This window comes from Rhineura floridana, chromosome 2 (assembly GCF_030035675.1).
Source record: "Rhineura floridana isolate rRhiFlo1 chromosome 2, rRhiFlo1.hap2, whole genome shotgun sequence".
NCBI classification, from domain to species: Eukaryota; Metazoa; Chordata; class Lepidosauria; order Squamata; family Rhineuridae; genus Rhineura; species Rhineura floridana.
This window is the reverse complement of record NC_084481.1, coordinates 202553612-202570202: the sequence shown is the minus strand read 5'-3', so window position 1 is coordinate 202570202 and position 16591 is coordinate 202553612. Positions and strand designations below refer to the sequence as shown.

Sequence of the window (16591 nt, the reverse complement as noted above, 5' to 3'; positions counted from 1 at the left end):
GGGTATGCTTTAAGCTGGATTCCTGCATCAAGCAGGGGGTTGGGCTTGATGGCCTTATAGGCCCCTTCCAGCTCCAAGATTCTATGATTCTATGAAGCGCATTTAGGAGGAGCTGGGCAGCTATCTGTTGGGTATACTTTAAGTCGGATTCCTGCATTGAGCAGGGGATTGGACTCGATGGCCTTAAAATCTGAATAAAATAAAACAGAAACATTAGCAAATATCCACCAATCACTAGCCAAGATGGCAATATTCTACCTCCATTGTCACAGGCAGTATGCATCTGAATACCAGTTGCTGGGAATCACAAGTAGGAAGAGTACTGCTGCACTGAGGTTCTGCTTGTCATGTTCTGATGGGCACCTGGTTGGCTACTGTGAGAACAGGATGCTGAACTAGATGGGCCTTTGGCCTAATCCAACAGGCTCTTCTTATGTTCACACATCAGAGCTGCATTCGTGCTCTCATCACAGATGCAGTTCTCCAGCATTCCACCTCTCACTTGGAAATCAGGTAATTTGCATTGCCATCCCCTGGCTGCTCCAGTCTCTCAACTAGAAAGAAACCCATCCATACCCAATCACCCATGGGTGATTGCCCTCATCACACCCCAAAGAGGTGACACCCCAACTTAAGTTTGCCATTACTTCTCAGTTTACCTTAGCTCCAGGCAGCAGTAATGTATACAGAGATGTCTACTGTAATACACAAACAGGCACTGGCATGAGCAAATTTATTGGGGGAGGGAGAGTTTTGAGAGATGGGTCATGACACATCCAACGCATACAAAGACAGAGATGGCCCACTGGCATCTTTCATAAAACCTAAAGGTGGAAATAAAAGATGAAAAGTATATCTAGTCTGCTTCTGTGAGGACCATCAGAGACAGGAGTGGCTTGCTATGTGGGGCAGAGCCACAGCAATAGCCTCCTGGCAGAGGCATAGCTGTTACTTATGAGAAGGGGCAAGGCAGTGGTGTGGTTGGTGGCTGTCCTGCTAGTGTACCCACATAGCCTTGACCTCACTGTTGTCTTGCCTCTTCCCCTCACAGTGAGAGGCAGCAATGTCATTGCTGGAAGGCAATTTCTGTGGCTCTGCCACACTGGGTAAGCCTCGCTAGAGAATTCATGTCTGTGTGCATGGAGAAGCTTGTAATATAAGGTAGTTTGCTGTGTAATGGGGAAGGTAGAATATTGTGCCAGGTACATTGGATTTTTAAAAAGGATAGACATTTTGTCTTTAGGCCTTCCTCCACAGGAAGTTACAGAAGCCTGTCTGTCACCTGGTAGCAGGCTCCACCCCACCATAGAGGCAAAATATGCAACCACCAGGGCTGCTAAAATTCCAGAGACATCTGCTTTACATATGCAAAACTCTTGGAGAGTTTTCTAGTGCATGCTCGTGAATAAAAGAGGGATTATATTCTATTTTGGGGCCCAGGAAACCAGGTATGGTATTTAGTTCTTGTTAACTAACGTGGATCACTAATGTGGAACACAATCATATGAAAGTTATGCTTCTAAAATGGAAAATAAGAAAATAGCATCCAGATCAGCTCCTGATCACTGAATGTGTCATTATGCTTTTCAGCATACAATAGGACACGGGGGAAGAAGTGCTTTTAATTTGCCAAGGACAGTTAGAAAAAAACAACAGACCTTTGGCCACCTCTATTTTAGGTTTCACTTCAGATATATATATCTGTATATATGGTGAGGGGGTTTGGGAATGTTGAAGAAGCTGAGAGTAATGCCATCAGGAGTCTAGACCAAGAGGCTAGACTCCTAGTAGGGGCACCCAAGGCGAATAGGCAAAAATCCTTATGGTTTAAGAATGTACCTGTAGCCAACAGATATTTCTATCAAACTTAAAAAGCAGGGAAATTGGGCAGCTATAGTGAATGCACCAGGGAAGCAGGAGACCCGGCTTCCTCTCTGAGATATTGTATTGCCTTACAAATTTGTCAAAATGCAAACACAATTTGGGTTGGTCTTTCACAGTCCAATCCACTTCCTGTGTAGCTTGGAAGAATTTGGTAACATGAAGAAGATGAAGGTCAGAGTATGGGACAAGGTCAGTAATAGGATTACAAGTACTCTGTGAACATAGATGATTTTTAATTAATTTCAACAAATTATGAGAATTCTGACAGAAAAAAAGTCCAAAAGGAGTCTGGTTTTTCTCTCTCTCTTTTTACAGTTCACACTCTTGATTCTCTCTGTTTTGTGTACTGCCATTGAAATTTAAAAGGTTGTTAAAAAAGTGTGTCTGAGTTCAGGACTATATGTTTTGTAATGTTTTGTTTTAAAATGAGCTTATGGGAAGCATCAGAATGGCATGAGGGGGATTTTTCAATTTAATATTCCAGAATGCAAAAAATCCATGCGGGCTGTAGTATACAGCCACTCTTGTGGCTGTATAATAAAAAGACTGAGAAAGCTTGGCATTCCATAAACCAACCTTAATTTGGGCCTACCCATAATGTTAAAGTGATAGAAAATGCAAATAGGGGGACTTCCGGGAAGGGTGACTTAGCCTGTGCCTGCTTTTGAGATGGGCTCCTGCCTCAAAAGAAGCTTATTCAGATATATCAGTCAGTTTTTTTTTTTTTTTTGACTGATTAAACTTCTCCCGGGTAGGGAGAAACGAAGAGATTAACCTCAAAGCCTATTTTTGTTGGGACGACCAGATCTCATTAATTTATGGGACGAGGTCCAGCCGACGAAGGTGGGACGGATTTTCAACAACAAGCTCTATCTGATAAAGCGAACGTTCATCTTATCTTCTAAGAGAGAACGCACTAACAGGCAAGCACCCTTCTTTCTATATTTTTCTTTTACTTGACTTAAATTGTTGCTGTTTAAAAGAGATTTGCCAGATTGATCGGTTTTTGACATCTCACTGGGGAGCCATAACTTCTCTCTGCTACTCACTAATTAATAGCTTATCTCTGTTTTTGTTGCAAAAAGCTGTCCTGGATTTGCATTCTAAAGATATACACAGAAGAGGGATTTCTATTCCAGATTTTTATTTTGAAGAATATTATATTGTCTGAGACTACTCTCTTTTTGGTCTATTTTATTTTGACGAATCTGTTTCCTGACGACCGCCATTAATTGTTTCGATCCTGGGAACTGCATTTTGTTTACTTAAGCATGGAGAGATAAGGCTGTCTGCTCTGTTTATACTGTGATGTCACCAAGTTTGGAGTATTAACCCAATTGTTGCTGAAATAAGAAGTGGTTTTCCTATATTTTTCTTTTAAAATGGCAATTAAGAAAGTGGCTGAGAATCTGGAAATAACTATGTTTCAGAAAATAATGGATGAGATTGAGATAACGAAACAAAACCTGCGACAGGGTTGTAAGGAGCTGAAAATTGAATTGAGTAAAATGAAGCAGGAGATTAAAGATATAGGGGTCCCTGTGAGAGAGGTGACCCTGGAAGGGGTCCCTGTGAGAGAGGAGACCCCGGAGATTGGAACAAACGTGGAACAGGAAAAAGATTTGGAGTCTATGGACTTTAGAAACAAAATCTATTGTTTGGAGACACAGGAGATTAAAGACATAGGGGTCCTTGTGAGAGAGGAGACCCTGGAGACTGGAACAGGGGTCCCTGTGAGAGAGGAGACCCTGGAGACTGGAACAGGGGTCCCTGTGAGAGAGGAGATCCCGGAGATTGGAACAAACGTGGAACAGGAACAAGATTTGGAGTCTATGGACTTTAGAAATAAAATCTATTGTTTGGAACTCAATGTTATCTCTGAAGAAATTAATGAAGATTCTAGAGATAAAGTTATCAATGGCATGGATAATCTTCTGGACTGGAATGATGTGATGGAGCCCAATATAGAGAAAATCTATGGAATTAATTGCAGCCATGTGACAATGGAAAAACTTTCAAGAGATGACCCAGTGTATTTTGAAAAAAAGAACAGAGATATGATTTTACAGCAGTATTTCAGCAACCTATTCAGAATGGATGGCAAGAAAATATTTGGGATAGAGGTAATTCCCATCAGACTCTTACTATATGACTATGGCTTTGACAGCATGATTATTATGGAATACTGATAATGGAAGATTGGATACTGAAATTACTGGACTTAACAAGACTACTGAAGATGGAAGATGGAAAATGGAACTAATAGGGATAATAGAACAATGGCTACTGAAATTACTGAACCTAACAGATTCTGATGTGATGGATTAATTGAAATGTTTATTTTGACTATGGTTATGACAATAAGATTATCATAATTAGTAATGAGATGGATTAATCGATATGCTTATCTGGAAAAAAAAATTGATAGATATATTTCTTAAAGAATTGAAACCTCTCTTTGACTTTTTGTGGAAAGAATAAAGTAATGTTTATGAGATTTGATGATTAAGTAAGATAACTACTGGAGGAAAGTGATTTTATAATATGACTTAAGAGACAGGATTGTTATATATTATAGACTTATAACTGATTTGATCTTTGACAAATGGGAAGTCAATATTTTACTCTTTATTTTTTATTTTTGTTTTTTTTTTCTTTTTTTCTTTTTGTTTAACTATTTTTGATTTTGTTTTTTGTCTTTGAATGTTTTATGATTTCGTCTTGTATGTTTTATGAAAATCTGAATAAAAATTATTGAAAAAAAAAAAAAAGAAAATGCAAATAGGTAGGCATTCTCCTCATACAAGGCTTCTACTGAAATAGTCCATCCCAAGGGTTCTCAAACCTTTTCTCCTCATGGACTACTTGAAAATTGCTGAGGATCTTGGTGGGCCACTTAATGATTTTTCTGCCTGTTGTAGCAGGTGTAATTCCATAGAATTCAAACTGTAATATATTAAAATACAATATACAAAATAAAAGATGTAATAAAACTACAATTCAAAATCAATATAAATATTCAATGTGATAGATATGCCATCTCCCATCTTCAACCACAAATACACAGCCATGCTGCAGACCACTTCAATGACACTTGTGGAGCACTGGATTGGGATGGCTGGTCTACCTGAAGAATACAGAAACCCGTATATTCCTTAGCAAATGTATTGGACTAATATTACTGCATCTTTCCATGAGCCCCCATTTAATGTTTTGTATGTATCTTTTAAGCCTGGAGAAGTCTTCAGGCTGAAACAGACAGGCTCTGATTTGTAACTAGATAACTGGGAAAGGCCAATTATTTTTCCAGAGTACAAAGTGACAAAAGTCACAATTTTATACAGTAGCAAATCAATTATGTTCTCAGTGCTCTTGAAGATACCATAGGTTCCAGACAAACTCCTCTTTGTGTTCTTAAAAATATATATTTTTGCTCCTGACCTTTTGCTTGCCAAATGCGCGCTGCACATGAGAGGGAAAAAAGTGGTCATGGCACGTTCCCTAGTCACAGCCATCTTCCTGCTTACATTTTTCAGTGTATTTACTTCATGCCTCCTTTCAGGAACCGTATCTGTGGATGGTACAGTAAACAATACATTATAAAGTGAATGCCTACAAGAGATTTTGGATGGCAATGAAGAAATGGCACCAGTTGGTGATAGGGATGGAAAAATCTGTCAATTTTGTTTCTCTCAGTTTCTCATTTTTTGAATCTTAAATTCAGTTCACATTTCTGCAGCAATTTCCTTTTTTTAAAAAAAATCCTGAAAATTCTCCAGGATTTTAGTGCTAATTTCTCATAATAAACATTTTTAGAGGCAGTTTTGACTAATGTATATATTTTGCATGTTGTTTTCACTCATATATTCATGGTTATGCTCACTTTCCCCTAATATATGCATTTTTGTAAACATTGGTTGGTGAACTGCATTGCAAAATTCAAATAAGTGTGAATTTCGAAGGATGGCATTGTTTCGGTTCTCACATTATTTCAGAAAGTGCAAATTGAGAGATACAGCTTGAAATGTGAACTGAATTGACATTCTGACCCTAGTCAATGATGTGCAGTCATGTCTACACCTGGCTGGTGGAGCTTCTTGTAACATAAGAAAGGGAACTTGCATGTGGGTTGGTGGTGCCCTCCAAGTATTGTGGAAGTACAACTCCCAACACCCCTGGCCACTGACCATGCTGGCTGGGACTGTTGGGAGTTGGAATTCAGCAACACCTGGAGGACGCCACGTTGATTACTCCTGAATAAAATTATCAGGACTTTGGAGCATCTTTCCTAGGAGGAAACACTAAAGTGTTTTGGCGGGTTTGAAGAGTAAGGAGGACATGGCAGAAGTTTATAAATATTAATAATGTGGTGGACAAAGTGGGCAGAGAGAAGTTTTTCTCTTTCTCTCATAATTTGCCGTCCTGGGCTCCTGCTGAGAGGAAGGGCGGGATATAAATCAAATAACAACAAACAAACAAATAAATAATGGTAGAACTTAGGATCTTTCAATGGAACTGATTGCCAACTGATTCAGGGCAGACAAAAGGAAATACTACTTTGCACAACGCATAATTTGTGGAATTTCCTGCTAGCAGCTGTGGTAATGGCTACTACGTGGTTGGTTTTGAAAAGGAATGCACAGAGAATGAGTCTTTCAATGCCTATTAATTATGATGATGGAGATATGAAACCTCCAAGTTCAGAGGCAACTACCAGTTGCAGGGGAGCAAAAACTGGAGAGTGTTATTGTCTTCATGTTCAGCTTGTGGGTTTCCTAGAGACATCTGCTTGTCAATTGTGGGAAGCTGGATGCTGGACTAGATCAACCTTGGGTAGCCAGATGTCGGTGAACTGCAACTTCCATTATCTCTGACCATTGGCTAAGATGGCTGGGAATGATGGCAGTTGTAGTCCAACAACATCTGGGGACTCAAGATTGAAGAGCTCTGAACTGGAAGGAACTTTGATCTGATATAGCAAGGCTTTTCTTATATTCTTGTGGCTGAGTCTGCACCTACAGTCAGCTGAAAGTGGAATTCAGGTAAGATGTTGGGTAAACAATAGAGTAGCAAATCATATTATCAGTGAAAATAAATCATTTTTGCCACTTCACATAAACTCTCAGACAGCGCAATCTTATACTCTAATTCAGGGGCTGTCAATGTGGTGCACTCCAGATGTTGGTGGACTCAAATTCCCATAATTCCTGATCACGGAACATGCTGCCTGGGGCCAATGGGAGCTAGAGTCCAGCAACATCTAGAGTAGGAATGGAATGATCTGTCAATTTTGGTTATCTTAGTTTCTCAATTTTCTCATCTTAAATTAGGTTCTCCACATTTCTGCAGTTATTTGTGATTTAAAAAAAAATAAAATTCCTTCAGCATTTTGCATGCATTTTTGTGTGTAATTTTTCACCAGTATATTCACTTTGTGCACACTTTCCCCCAATATATGCATTTTTGTAAACATTGGTTGGAGAACTGTAAACATTCTTTGGTTGAATCACAAAATTCAGATCAGTGCAAATTTTGAAGGAAGGCTGTTTTGCTTTGCATATTGTTTTGGAAAGTGCAAATTTGATAAATTAACTTTAAATGCTTGTTGTTATTATGTGCCTTCAAGTCAACTACAACTCATGGCGACTGTACGAATCAGCGACCTCCAAATGCATCTGTCGCGAACCAGCCCATTCAGATCTTGTAAATTCATGACTGTGGCTTCCTTTATGGAATTAATCCATCTCTTGTTTGGTCTTCCTCTTTTTATACTCCAGTTTTCCCCAGCATTATTGTATTTTCTAGTGAATCCTGTCTTCTCATGATGTGTCCAAAGTATGATAACCTCAGTTTCATCATTTTAGCTTCTAGTGACAGTTCTGGTTTAATTTGTTCTAACACCCAACTATTTGTCTTTTTCACAGTCCATGGTATGCGCAAAGCTCTCCTCCAATACCACATTTCAAGAGTTGATTTTTCTCCTATCCGTTTTTTTTCACTGTCCAACTTTCACATCCATACATAGAGATCGGAAATACCATGGTCTGAATGATCCTGACTTTAGTGTTCAGTGATACGTCTTTGCATTTGAGTACCTTATCTAGTTCTCTCATAGCTGCCCTCTCCAGTCGTAGCGTTCTTCTGATTTCTTGACTATTGTCTTTAAATGCTAACTGAATCTAATTTCTCCCCCATCCCTCATCTGGAGGGCACCACATTGACTACCCCTGCTTTAATTATACTGGCCCTGAAGACTGCATCTTCAAAGAGACATGCCCCGAACTAAGGTTTGATTATATAGGCTACTTGTCATCATTAATCAGTGCTAAGAGAAAGGCTGCTGTTATTGTTATGTGCATAATAGAGGGATCTCTCCCAGGCACAAAATCCCCCTGAGAAGGAAGGGTCATGACTCAGTGGTAAAGCATCTGCTTTGCATGCAAAAGGTCCCAGGTTCAATCCCCGGCATGGGACAGCCCCAATCTGAAATCCTGGAGCCCCACTGCCAATCAATGTAGACAATAGTGTGCTAGGTGGATCAATGGCTTGATTCAGTATAAGGCAGCATCTTATGTTTCTATGTTCTACTGAAAATGTTATGTGTGTGTATACACACGCACACATCGGGTATAGTGGAGGATAAAGTCAGTGAACAAGCTGAGATATGAAGCTAATGAAAATACAGCTTGTGTCCAAATGGGAAAGTATCTATGGGTGGATTGACAACCATTTACTATGGTTACTTAAAACAGTATGCATGTAAACCATTTGGTAAACTGCTGGTCTTTTAATAACCTGCCAAGTGATGAGGAGACTCACCACGCATCAAGTGCAGACGTGCTGTGAAAAAATCATCCGTACCTCTTGAACAAGTCTGTGTTGCCTTGTTTTGATGAGGAGCAATAGATCTTTGTTTGAGCCCAAATACTGTTTGCAAAACGCCTGCCTACACCAGGCAGTGCTGATTCTGTAGTCCTCAAGTTGTTATTAGATTCCCAACTTCTCATCGGCCCCAAGAGCTAATGGTCAGGGATAACGACACCTGCAGACCAGCAACATCTGGAGGGCCACAGGTAATCCACACTGTATCTACATTAAGAAATAATGCCACTCTGTTTCACCTTAAATCCTACCTTTGTAGGAAGAAAAAAGAATACTTGAAATGGACCCTATGACTACATCAGGTGATTTGAAGAATAGTCTGCCTTGTTGTTCTTAGCTGGGTGCCCTTAGCTCATGTCAAGCCCAATGCTAGTGGGTGGCCTGGTCAGGCACTGGCTGAGAGCCCCTGGGGCCCCTCCATAGGCTGGGAAGTTAGAGCTCCTGCTCTGTGATCCATGCCAGGGTGGGGTCAGGGCCCAGCGACCTGATGCTGCAGTGGATCATGGAGTGAGAGGTCTACCTTCCCAGGAAACATACCCCAAACAGATGGCATGGGCTTAAATAGGCCCACCTGCCCCACCTACCTCCCACATCACCAAGTGAGTGTGTTAGTACACTGTGCACACATGCCTGCCATCATTCAAGATGGCATCAGGGGTGTTGCTAAGGAGTTGATGCCCCTGCCACCATCTTGGGTGATGGCAGGTGTATGCACGAAGTGCATTAGCTCACAGATGCAGTGATGCAGGAGGTATGTGGGGCAGGTGGGCCTATTTAAGCTCACACTGCCTGCATTGTGAGGGAGTGTTGGGGAGCATGGCAATGTGGGTCCAAGCAATCTGGTGCCCAAGGGCCCAGTCATGTCTGGTATCTGCCCTGCCTCACATTATCAGGGCTGGTGACAGTCATGACTGGGTCCACGGGCACCAGTCTGCCCTGGGCCTGTGGTGCCATAGCACAACAGCCCCCTACAGGTGGTATGGGGCTAATAAGCCCACCCATGTGCCTCACCTACCTCTCATGTGTGAATGACCTGCACATATAGCACACATGCCTATCATCAACCAAGATGGCAGCAGGGGTGGCACCCCCTAAGGGAAGCCCCCACTACCATCTTGGGTGATGGGAAGCATGCACGCACAGCACCCATGACATTTACACTGTTGGGAGAGGTAAGTGGGGCATGTGGGTGGGCTTATTGAAGCCCACACAGTCTATATTGGGAAGATGCCTGGGAGCTCCCTCTCTGCAATCCACGGCAGGGTTGGGTTACAGGAATGGGAGTGCCACCCTCCCACCCTAAAGAGGGCCCCTTCAGGGGCCCCTCTGGGCTGCAGGGGCCCTCAGCCAGGGCCCAATCTGGCCACCCTCTAGCGCCGGCCCTACCCTTTATCTTTCCATGCATAACTAGAAAAAAAATGCAATCCAAATTTTTTTTCTTTCTCCCTGCTTAGGGCAACAGCATTTAGATCCTTTTCTTTATTTCACCATTTACTATAGACTGACAGAGCACATAGAAGATCTAAATTCAGAAACTAAACAAAAGCATGTGGATCCCACTCCCCAGTGTGTTTCTAACTAAACATCAGCAAATGGTTATTAGTTAATAAGAATGTATTTTCAACTGTTTTATGATCTTCTAAGCATTTTTCCTGTTACATATTTATTTGCTTGATGCATTTCAACAGTATTTCCTAAATCAGAGACCCTTCTCACAGCACGTTTTAATGGTCTAGATAATTTTCAGAGGAAAGTTAATTAAAGACCACATTTTCTGGTTGCTATCCATCAAGTACAGGAGCCGACAGCTTATTTAGCAATGATGGCTACATCAGAAATATTTCATGAGCCTGAGGACTGCAGAAAATTTGCATATTTACATGCATGTAATTAATGCAATTTGCATAACATTCAGCTGTAGCAAAAAAAATTGATTATCACAAGATATTTTATATTAAAAAGTCTAATGCAGGGATGGCAAACCTCAGACTTGGGGATCAAATGCAGCTCCTCTGTCTGGCCCTTGCAACTATTCCTAGGCTATGCCCCCTCACTGTCCCTGCTTTGCACCCCAAGTGTTTTTGCCTGGCTGGAATGCGTCCTTGAATTCTGACAATGTCTCTTTCCTGTATGAACTGAGGCTACAGAAGGCTATGCAAGTGTGTAGAAATTAGCTTGCTGCACAAAAGTAATTTACATTCATTGCTCCACCCACTTCTGGCATGTGGCCCTCAGAAGATTGCCCAGAAGAGCATGCAGCTCTCAAGCTGAAAAAGGTTCCCTGCTTCTTGGGAACTCTTAAACGCTTACATGTTTTGAATGATCACTTCCTTGGGTGGAATGATGCATGGAATTGCCATTGCTCTGTGTCTTTCCCACCTCTTCCTGGGTATAAGATGTGTGTTTCTCTACTGCCAACTGCCAACACCAACAGCCACTGAAGTGAGAAGGTTAGGAAACGGCATGGTGTCCCCTCATACATGTGTATTACACAACACATTGGGTTGAGTCTCTAGACCACATGAGTTGCACCAAGATCTTGATAAAATCAGGATAATTTAAGGTAGTCACTTCGAGCTTTCTTTGAATCTAGGAAAAATGGACAAAAACACATGGAACTACAGTTTCTGTAGGGTGCTGGGGTTTGTTAGGAGGCCTCTTTTTCCCTCACAGACCTACAATTCCCAGAGTTCCCTTGGCATAGGAATTAGGGTTGCCAGGTCCATGGCATGAGACTGATCCTGTATCTTTAGGACAGCGTTTCCCAACTAGTGGGCCACCAGATGTTGTTGGACCACAATTCCCATCTTTCCTGACCATTGGCAATGCTGGCTGAGGCTTATGGGAGTTGTGGTACAACAACATCTGGTGGCCCACTAGTTGGGAAAGGCTGCTTTAGGAGAAGAGAAGGTCAGCCAAGTGCAGGTGCTCTTGCAACTCTGTAATGGGAAAAACCACAAGGTGGAATTCCCCCCTCCACAACTTTTAAAGATACAGAAGACCTCTTGGAGGCCGGGCCTGGCAACCAAGAGGTCTTCTGTATCTTTAAAAGTTGTGGAGGGAGGAGGGAGAATTCCACCTTGTGGTTTTTCCCATTACAGAGTTGCAAGAACACCTGCACTTGGCTGACTTTCTCTTTTCCTAAGGATACAGAATCAGTCTCAGGCCAAGAACCTGGCAACCCTAAATTTGTCAATCCACTCTTAGCATTGTAGCTCTATGAGGGGAAGAAGGGTCTTCTAGCAGCTCTCAGCAACCTTAACAAACTATATTTCCCATCATTCTTTGAGGGAAGCCATGACGGTTAAAGTGATATCAGGGTGCTTTAAATATATAGTGCAGATGTGGTCTAAAAGTACTCCTCCAATCAATCCTAGTGATTGAGCTGCTATATAAGGGCTCAGGAGGTGCTTAAGGTAGCATGCCCCTGTCAGCTGTTCATTGGTTTCCTTAAAGTGGTCTTACTATGTTTGAATAAATCACTGTGGATTTTTTTTAAAGGAAAAAGGGTCACACCCACCCTATATATTTAAAGGATTCTTATGCCACTTTACAGTTATGGCTTCACTCCCCGTCAAAAAAAGCCTGGGAACCGTGGTTTGTCAACAGTGTTGTTAGGAGACCCCTCACAGAACCACAATTCCCAGTATCCTGAACAAACTACAGTTCCCAGGATTCTTTTTTGGGTGGGGAAGCTATCACTGTTAAAATAAGAGCACTTGAAATGTATAATGTGGATGTGACCAAGGAAGGACTTCCCTTTAAAAACAAAAGCTGGAGGCACACCAATTCCAGGCATTCACCCAGCCAGCCTCCTTAGCTTGCCATGATTCAAGTACAGCTCAGGTAAAGCATCATGAAGTAAGTTCACCTACGGGGCTTTTACAGATCAAGAAACACAACCAGCGAGTGAGGCTGCAGGGAGTAGAGAAATGTCTAATGGAACATACAGACCTTGCAGCAATAAAGTAAGCTCAATCCTTCACTCACTGACATTCTAAGGTGCCCTTAGAAACAGGCAGAAAAAATGTATTCTAACTACAGTTGTGACTTTGGGTGCTTCCAGACTGTTGCTATTTTGCAGGATGAAGTACTCATCTTGAGTACTACGTCCAATTCTGGACACCAAACTTTCAGAAGGATGCAGACAAACTGGAACGGGTTCAGAGGAGGGCAACAACAATGATCAAGGGACTGGAAAAAAAGCCCTATGAGGAGAGACTGAGCATGTTTAGCCTTGAGAAGAGAAGTCTATGGGAGATACGATCGCATCCTTCAAGTACTTGAAAGGTTGTCACACAGAGGAGGGCCAGGATCTCTTCTCAATCATCCCAGAGTGCAGGACATGGAATAATGGGCTCAAGTTGCAGGAAGCCAAATTTCAGCTGAACATCAGAAAAAACTTCCTATCTGTTAGAGCAGTACGACAATGGAACCAATTACCTAGTGATGGGTGGGCTCTCCAGTGCAGGAGTCATTCAGGAGTTGGACAGCCACCTATCGGGTATGCTTTAAGTTGGATTCCTGCATCAAGCAGGGGGTTGGACTTGATGGTCTTATAGGCCTCTTCCAGCTCCAAGATTCTATGAAGCACATACTGGAAATTTAGGTTGCACATTAAAGTGGATTAAATGGCTCTGTCACCCCAGTGCAACAAATCCACTTTTTAAAAAAATTGTCTTGTCCAGTTAAGAAAGTGGCAAGGAAATGCACTGAAAAGTGTGGGGTGAATTAATGATGAAAGGGAAGTAGGAATGGGGGAAAGTTCAATTCAATTCACATTTAAAGCTGAACCTATCAAATCTGCACTTTCTGAAACAAGTGAACTGAAACACAACTGTCAAAATTCACACTTATCTGAATTTTGCAATGCAGTCCTCCAATCAAACAATGTTTACAAAAACATATAGATTGGGAGAAAGTGTGCATAAAAATTAAGCATGAGTGAAAATAACATACAAAAATGTATTAGGAAAAATTGCTTGAAAAAATGTGTAGATGAGTCAGAACTCCATACAAAAATGGCTTTTAGGAAAAACTTGCACTAAAGTGCTGAAGAATTTTCATGAGGATTTTTATTTCAATTGCAAATTGCTGGATGTAAGAGTGCAAAAATGAGAAACCAAGAGAACCAAAATTTCCAGATCCTTCCAACTCCAAATTGGAAAGTCATTTAAACACCCCACAAGCAAATCAGGATGCTATATAAGCACCCTGCCAACAGATCAGAATGAATGCAGATCAGAAGATCAGATATGGTCTAACCTCCACTTAAGCTTTTTACAAGCAAATTAGGTTGGATGCCCAACAAACAAATTATCTGGAGGCATCCTTCATCACTCTTCCAGTTTTTGAATTGTGCTTTTCCTACATTAGGACTCTATAATCAGAATATTAAATTGTTCCAGGAAATGTATCGGAAGCCAATGTATTCCTTGCCACCTTCAGGGAATGGGGGAGGGGGAAAATAGGGCAAAAATCAGAATCCTCTCAAGAAATCTATTAACCAAAGCTAGGAATGTAACAATTCTAGGTGCTGCTGTTGCATTTTCAAGATGCCTCGGCTTTAATTAAATATGAAGTAGCATTTTACTTCTGCCAGCAAAAACATGCAATGTACTTTACAGCAAATTTTAACGTAATGTTAATGCTGTCCCGGTTGCTTGCTGACTTTGGAGCTGCCTAATGATATATGATGGCTTGCCACACAGTAGCTCCATTGACTGCACCAAGTACAACAGAATTATTGCTTTGCAAATCATCAAATAGATCTTGCGGCTGCATGGACGTTTATTCTGCTTGCTATGGTACAATGCATTTGAAGCTGAAATCCTGTAATATGCGATCACTCTGTAGCTACATGATAGACTGCCACTGAGCCTAACCATGACTATGTGAGGCCCTGGGATATGCATGAAAAGAAAAATCCCACTGGAAAATTTTGCTAGCATTATCATAATTCTTTAAGTTTCCGTTAGATTTCCTCAGATGGTTTGCCTGAGAAAGATTAACCAAATTAACAGTTTTATGTCATTTTGTTCTAGGTGAAATCTGGTGAACATCTGGAAATGTGCAGAATCACTTCCCCCCGCACCCCTACCCAATTTTATAAAAACACTTCAGACACTTTATAAAAACATATTTTTTTAATAAAAACACTGTAATTGAAATGCTGCAGAGGAGCCGGCAAAGTCACTTCAAACTGCATTTTAGGCAAAATGTCACTGGCAACATATCCCTCAAACTGGCACAGAGCTTGGGACTTTGTTGCCTCTACATGTTACTACTGGGATATTGGGAAAGGGATGTTTTAAAATGGAGATCATATAATTTCCTGCTCTGGGTCCTGGTTATTTTAAAACTCCTTGTTCTATGATAGGGATGGGGGAGAAATTTGATTCAGTTTGCGTTTAAAGATGAACGTACGTAAGTCACACTTTCTGAAACAATATACAAACTGAAACACTGCCATCCTTTGAAATTTGCACTTCCCCAAATTTTGCAGTGCAGTTCTCCAGCCAAGGAATGTGAACGTAAAAGTGCATATACTAGGGTAAAGTGTGCACAAAAATGCATATATTAAGTAAAAATAATACACAAAAATGCATCATGTTAGGGAAAATTGCTTTTCCAAAATGTGTATTAGGCAAAATTGCATACTAAAATCGTATGTTAGGAGAAATTTGCACTAAAAATTGCAAACTGCTGTGGAAATGTAGAAAACTGAACTTAAGAAAAATGAGAAATGGGGAGAAACCAAAACTGACAAATTTGCCAATCCCTACTCTAAGACAGCCATTGTTAACCGGATGCCCTAGATCAGCCTTTCCCAAGCAGTGTGCCTCCAGATGTTGTTGGACCACAATTCCCATCTTTCCTGACCATTGGCAATGCTAGCTGAGGCTGATGGGAGTTGTGGTCCAGCAACATCTGGAGGCACACTGGTTGGGAAAGGCTGACCTAGATGCTTCAGACTACAACTCCCACTAGCCCCAGGCCGTGCTCAGGGAAAGAAGATGAGAGTTGTAGTCCAAAACATCTGGAGGGCAGCAGATTGGTGAAGGCTCATCCAAATCAAATCTTTTTTCTTCTCAGTCAATGGTTTGTCACACATTCTGAGGACAGGATACTGGAGTATGTGAAGCACAGAGGTGAACTGTTGCATGTTGTTTTTGAGTATATTCCTATGTGATAAAACACAGGAAGTTGCTATGCTTAGGGAATAAGTAGGGAAGTGCTCAGTGGTCTTTCACCCTTTTTACTAGATCTGAGAACAAATATTCACAAGTAAATGTTTAGCTGAAACCCTGAATACTTTACATGCATCAGCAGCTCTTGATCATTTTGATTCTGGCAAGCTTTATATATCAGCTCTCATGACAGCTGTCAAATACCATTGCATATTATTTATAAAATACTGTCAGATTGTTTTTTTAAAAAAGATACTATTACATGCCAACTATCAACATCACTCAAATATACCAAAGGGATAGCCACCTTCATCTGTTGTGGAAGAAACTACAAACAGCCTGGTAGCATTTGAAAGGCTTATAAATTTATCGTGCCACACAAGCTTTTGGGGGCAGAAAGCCACTCTGCCTGGTGTGTTAAATGTTTAATATTGTAGGCCAACCTTCAAAAACAAATAAATAGGAAAGTTTCAGAGTAGACAATGGATTGAAAAATATAAGAAATTGCCACTCTGGGCTCCTACTGGGAGGAAGGGAGGGATATAAACAAATTAATAAATCAAAATGGAAAACCAATGATAGGTGAAGGGATGGAGGCTTCAGGAAAAATACAAAGCAAAGAGAGAACAAAAGCA

The 16591-nt window shown here is 41.1% G+C and overlaps 1 long non-coding RNA gene across 5 annotated transcripts in view; it reads right to left on the bottom strand.

Moving 5' to 3' along the window:
- Nucleotides 1-16591, bottom strand: part of LOC133377581 (uncharacterized) — a 43286-nt gene that overhangs the window by 16990 nt on the left and 9705 nt on the right. For 3 of the 5 annotated variants that reach the window (XR_009760751.1, XR_009760749.1, XR_009760752.1), the window contains exons 3-5: nucleotides 5326-5455; nucleotides 4730-4830; nucleotides 660-824 (exon numbers count right to left, since the gene is read on the bottom strand). This is a non-coding gene — a long non-coding RNA (uncharacterized LOC133377581). The remainder of the gene's footprint in view (nucleotides 1-659; nucleotides 825-4729; nucleotides 4831-5325; nucleotides 5456-16591) is intronic. The other 2 variants (XR_009760750.1, XR_009760753.1) reach the window with 2 other exon arrangements.